Source organism: Phyllobates terribilis, unplaced genomic scaffold (genome assembly GCF_046119375.1).
Source record: "Phyllobates terribilis strain yellow unplaced genomic scaffold, ASM4611937v1 Scaffold_2123__1_contigs__length_163500, whole genome shotgun sequence".
NCBI lineage: Eukaryota > Metazoa > Chordata > Amphibia > Anura > Dendrobatidae > Phyllobates > Phyllobates terribilis.
The window spans coordinates 79,449-85,993 of NW_027364882.1; positions in this window are offsets into that span (position 1 = coordinate 79,449).

The following is a 6,545-nucleotide window of genomic DNA, read 5'->3' on the forward strand; positions in this document are numbered from 1 at the left end:
AGAGGGAAGGGAGGACTGGTTGAAAAAAGTAAAATTACCAAACTTAGCAGAGGGAGAACTAGAGGGGTTAAATAGAGAAATAACCCAAGAAGAGGTCCTTGAGACGATAAAACACCTGGGTTCCCACAAGGCTCCGGGTCCTGACGGGTTCACTGGGGAATATTATAAAGCGCTTAATGATAAAGTTGCCACCTGCATGGTCCCTTACTTTAATAAGATCTTGAGGGGTGAGCGCCTGTCTGATCAAACCAATATGGCATATATTAAACTTTTCCCGAAAGGAGAAAGGGTAGCAACCGATCCCTCCAGTTATAGACCCATTTCACTAATCAATCAGAATCTCAAGATTCTGCCCAAGATTATGGCAGACTGTCTGGCACAAATTATGCCACGGCTTATCGGGAGCCAACAATCGGGGTTTATAAAGGGAAGGTCGGCAGTGGGTAATATTAGGAAGGCTATATTGATCCTGGATGAGGTGGGAAGGGGGAGGTTATGCAGGGATGATCCACCGGCATTACTATTGTTGGACGACGAAAAAGCGTTTGACAATGTAAGTTGGGCATGGCTTGATATGGTTTTGGATGCCTTTGGCTTTCTCGGGTCCTTTAGTACCTTTCTAAAAACACTATACTTTAACACAAGAGCGAAGGTGAACACCCCGGGCTTTCTGTCTGCAGCCTTCCCCTTGGAGAAGGGAAAACGCCAGGGATGTCCCTTGTCTCCTTTGCTTTTCAACCTGGCAACTGAACCTTTTTCTCGATTCCTCAATGATGGCGATGCATTTGAAGGAATACGAGTAGGGCAAAGAACTGTTGAATCAGCTTTATTTGCTGACAACGTAATATTATTTTTAAATAGACCGGGAAGAGATATGGGCAACCTGCTTGCACAGCTTGAAGTCTATGGCTCCTTTTCTGGCTTCAAACTAAACAAATCTAAATGTGAGCTGCTCAGACTGGGTGAGTCAGGTCGCAACATCCATCATGAGAGGTTGGTGGACCGGATAGGAGGTATTAAGGTTAGACGTGACCACATAAAATATCTAGGGGTTTATCTGGGGAGGTCTGCGAGCTCTGTGTATTCTCTGAACTTTGGCCCGTTAATTGCCAAGATAGAGAAAGAGTTGGAGGAGTGGAAAAACCTCCCATTGTCTCTATTGGGGAGGTGTCATCTGATAAAGATGATTAGTTTAGCGAGACTGCTGTACCCACTACAGACGATCCCTCTTCTCCTCCGATATACAGACATCAAACGACTCAATGTAGCATTCACGAGATTCTTATGGAGAGGAAAGAGAGCGAGAATAAGAACTGATACCCTGACGCTTCCCAAAGACAGGGGGTGGTTAGGACTCCCGGATATTAGGGGATATAATTTGGCTTGTCTTTCCCGACATGTGCTAGACTGGCTAAAGAAATCTAGCAAACACTCTAACTATGAAGATGAGGTGGAACCATGGGACCCGGTTAGTCTCCTTCATGCCTCTTGGTCTGACATTCCACAGTCTTTGAAACACTCATTGATATACAGAGACACAGCGATGTGCTGGAAGCGGTCCGAAAGAAATTTAAGTTGGCGTGGAGGGTTTCAAAATATTTGAATCCCTGGGCCCATATCGGCTTTAAAAATGGGAAGGGAGAACATTCTATTCAAGGAATGGAGAGTTAGGGGCATTCAGAGGATGGGTGACCTGTTACATGTGACTAAGAAAAGATGGTTACGTGGGTCGGAAGTGTTAGAGAAGTACGGTCTATCGGCCATGCAGTTGATGCAATATGGACAACTACAGTTCCATGTCTTAAACCAGCAGAAGGATGTCTCGATGGAATGCGTTACAATCTCTTACTTATACAAACGATTGAAAGACATAACCTCATTTGAGGGCGTTGATAAGAGATTTAAAGGTTGGGAGAGATTGATTTAAACTGAAGATCTGGAGGACAAAATACTTAAAGGCTGGGAATTGGTGAGAAAGTATATACCTAATGAAAAGTGGAGGAACATGCAATTCCGTATCATGTATAGAGCGATATTTGGCTTTACCATACCACCAACACCACAAGCACCTGATAGGTTACAAAGTTGCCCAAAATGTGACACCCCTAAGACAGATATGATTCATGGCCTGTGGACTTGTACAGCTATTCAGGGTTTTTGGAGACGGGTTATTACGGCAACACAAGATATTTATAATAATGACATAGGTCACGACCCCTTGACATGGCTGTTACACTTCCCGGCGGAAAAAATTTGGAGATGAAAAGAAGCTAGATTATTGCACATTATAGCTATAACAGCTAAGAAACTTATTTTAAGGGACTGGCTGAGTGGGGCATGCCCCAAGATCCCAGACTTAGTAACAATGCTGAAAGACAACATATTGACTGAGAGGATGGAAGCTGAGAGAAACAAGGATATCTTGACAGAAATTTTTTTTAATACGTGGAGAGCCTTCAAAATTTTGCATCTGACCCCGGACGAGTTGGTTCGTACGGTCCTTCCATTTAAAAATTCCAACTGGTATCTACTAGAAGACTTGAATGGTACTCTGGGGATCTTAAAGATATAGAAGTGGTTTTATTGTTTGTGGTGATAGCGGAGGAACCTTCATTCGATATCTTTCAGGACACTACTAGAGTCATTTGATATACATGATAGATGGCTGTACTGCATTTTGTGGATGTATCTATATTGGGGGCTTATGTTTGATTTTGATTTTGTGCTCTTATGATGTTATTTTGTTATTTTGCTATTTTGTACCATTGACAAACTGTAATAAAAATGATTTTGGAAAAAAAAAAAAAAAAAAGAGTCCATAATAATAATATCATAGAATCATAGAATGGTAGAGTTGGAAGGGACCTCCTGGGTCATCTGGTCCAACCCCCTGCTCAAAGCAGGATTCACTAGATCATCTCAGACAGATGTCTGTCCAGCCTCTGTTTGAAGACGTCCATTGAAGGGGAACTAACCACCTCTCGTGGCAGCATGTTCCACTCATTAATCACCCTAACTGTCAAAAAGTTTTTTCTAATATCTAATCTGTGTCTCCTCCCATTTAGTTTCATCCCATTGCTTCTAGTCTTTCCTTGTGCAAATGAGAATAAAGATGATCCTTCTACAATGTGACAGCCCTTGACATATTTGTAGACAGCTATTAAGTCTCCTCTCAGTCTTCTTTTTTGCAAGCTAAACATTCCCAAATCCTGCAACCGTTCCTCATAGGACATGGTTTGCAGACCAGTCACCATTCTGGTCGCTCTTCTCTGAACTTGCTCCAGTTTGTCTATGTCTTTTTTAAAATGTGGTGCCCAAAACTGTACACAGCATTCCAGATGAGGTCTGACCAAAGAGGAGTAAAGACCGATAATGACTTCACGTGATCTAGACTGTATGCTTCTGTTAATACATCCCAGAATTGTATTTGCCTTTTTTGCTGCTGCATCACACTGTTGACTCATGTTCAGTCTATGACCTATTAGTATACCTAAGTCTTTTTCACATGTACTGTTGCTTAGCTCTATTCCTCCCATTCTGTATATGCTTTTTTCATTTTTATTGCCCAGATGTAGTACTTTGCATTTTTCCCGGTTAAAAACCATTCTGTTGGTTGCTGCCCACTGCTCCAGTTTATTTAGGTCTTTTTGAATCCTCTCTCTCTCTTCTCTAGTATTAGCTATCCCTCCTAGCTTTGTGTCATCAGCAAATTTAATCAGTTTACCCTCAATTCCTTCATCTAAATCATTGATAAAGATGTTGAACAATACAGGTCCCAGGACGGAGCCCTGTGGTACCCCACTTGAGACATTCATCCAGCTGGATGTGAAGCCATTTACAACCACCCTTTGAGTCCGATCACTAAGCCAGTTATGAATCCACCTAACAGTTGCCTGGTCCATTGCATACTTGGTCATTTTTTCAATAAGGACGGTGTGAGATACTTTGTCAAATGCTTTGCTGAAGTCAAGATATACTATCATTGGACACCACTTTGTCCATCCACAGCGTGCAACCATTATATTTCGCCAGAAAAGAGTCCCAAACCTCCAGATCCGCCTTGATCTCCTGAGTAACGCGAAAAAATGATGCGACGATGATTTTCCTGCCAACGCCTCCGATAATCACCTGGAAAACACCCTGACCATCGGCATTATCCTGCAAGCAAAATTAAGCTTGCCCAACAATGACCGTACTACCTTCAACCTTATTTTCTTGACGCGTCGCACCGCCGCTTCCGCCAGCCGCAAATCCATCAACTTTCCTTTAGGAAGCCTACACTCCATCGCCACACTGTCAATTTCTATACCCAAAAAACACATCACCGTAGCAGGGCCCTCCGTCTTGTCTGCGGCTAATGGGATCCCAAACAACACCGTCACCTTCTTTAAAGTTACCCACAAAACTGAACACACTAACAAGCCAGAAGGCCCAACACAAAAGAAATCATTCAGGTAGTGAATTATTGAAGAGACCCCGGACATGTCCCGAACCACCCATTCAACAAATAAACTAAAAGCCTCAAAGTATGAGCATGATATAGAGCAGCCCATGGGCAAACAACGATCTACAAAAATGTTTTCATCCCACATGCAGCCTAACAGATGAAGAGTGTCCGGATGCACTGGAAGCAAGCGAAAAGCCGCCTCAATATCCGATTTTGCCATTGTGGCGCCCCTGCGGGGTCAGTCGCCACAGAGGTACTGCATCTCACCCAGAGGTGTGGTATCTCACTCTCAGGTAAGGATGGAGTACTGCCCGGGACCCACCCACTTGCATCCAACACTACACCCTTCCAGGCCAGCAGGCGGGGCAAGATGCACTGCCTTATGCTGAGCCCTGTCCCTGTTGGAAGTGCGGTGGAACCGACTGAGGGGGAACCAAGTATTGGGTGAGGGTGGAGGAAGCAGCTAGGGGAGCACTTCAGTAGGTGTATAAAAAGGGGAGCCATCTTGAGAGAGAGAGTCCAGTCAGTCAGTGTTCAGTCTGAGGAGAGAGTGGTGGAAGCAGGAGCTCTGCTCAGAGAAGAGAGCCTAGACAGAGAGGCCCAGGAGGACTGGCTGAAGAGGAAGGGAGCAGAGGAAGGCTCCAGGAGTAAGGGGATCCCAGGGGCACGGCAAGTGCGGAAGCCACCAATGCGCCCGAATCTGCAGGAACGTGGAGGTATCAGGCCGCAAAGAGGACCGGCCCCTAACTAGTGGAGAACTACAAGGCTCAGCTAGAAACCGGATGCTTCTGTACTTTCAGGGTGCAGCTGCTCACAACCACAACTACATCGCTAAAAAGGTAGCCACATAGGATTCAGGGGACTGCAGGTTACCCGCCAAAATCCGAGGTTACCGGCTTGGGACACTGGCGCAGGGCAGGAGGGTGAGAGCCAGCGCAGGAAGACGACCGAGTAAGGCACACAGACTGGGGTCCCGTTATGTACTCCTGAGGCACCTGGGAGATTGCTGAACCCCTGCCTTGGTAAACACAGGACGGTGTGGGAGGTTACCCTGGTCCTGGTAACCTGGAGTTCAACAACTGTGAGTAAACCTTGAAGACTACACCCCACTGTGTCCTAGAATTATTATCTGCGCCATCACCTGCACTACACCGCACCAACCACATCCGCCCTATAGTATCACTACTTACTGCCCTGGAGCTAAGCTCTCCCTGTGGAGAGCTGAACCAACTCTGCTGTGTCATCATCAGTTCCAGAGGATCTGCACCGCAGCGGCGGCCCCATATAGCAGCATATCACAGGTGTCGTCACGAACATTATATAAAAACTATATTCCCTTTTCTTTAATCCCTTTTATTAACCGCCGTGGGTCACGGACCGGGTCACTGCCACTGTGACACCCCCAGCACCGACCTGCCCCGCTACAGAGTACCCCACGGCCCAGGGGGCGAGTCACCACCAACGCAGCTTGCCCTGCTGCCCTTACCAACCCTAATGACTTATCAAACGATAACTCTACCGGGATGCCATTCACGGAGTCCTCTTCTAGAGAAGATAAGTGATGAATAAGCCAAAACTTATTTGGTACCAGCTTGGGTACAACATTCAAAGGGGAAATTCTCAATTCTGGCCAAGGCGGATCCAGAAACGGTCCCGCCGTGCTCCCCAAAGCCACTTCATTATACAGCGTTTCCATCACCACCTCCGGGTGTTCCCCTGCCGATTTCAAATTTCCCGGCCTAAATTTTGGCGCTCCAGGATCAAACGGAATCCTGAAACCCTCAGAAAAACCCAGCTCAATTAACCTAGCCGCCTCCATATCTGGATATCTATTTAAAAATGGAAGCATCGCCTCGACCTTCACGGGAGTCCTCCCTCTTTCCAGAACCCTCACCTCTTTTGCCTTTTGCTCGTTTAAAGCACTTACTGAGCCCCTGACTTCCCCTACATCCAAAACACTCGTGCTTAAACTTGCATGTGCCCCCAAACTTACATTGCCCCTAGTTGAACTGCCAACAAAAACCTTTCTTTATAGACACTGAAGATCCGCTGGCTGTCTCCTGCCCTCCGGTTTCTGCTGCTGGGCTTTCAGTGCCCC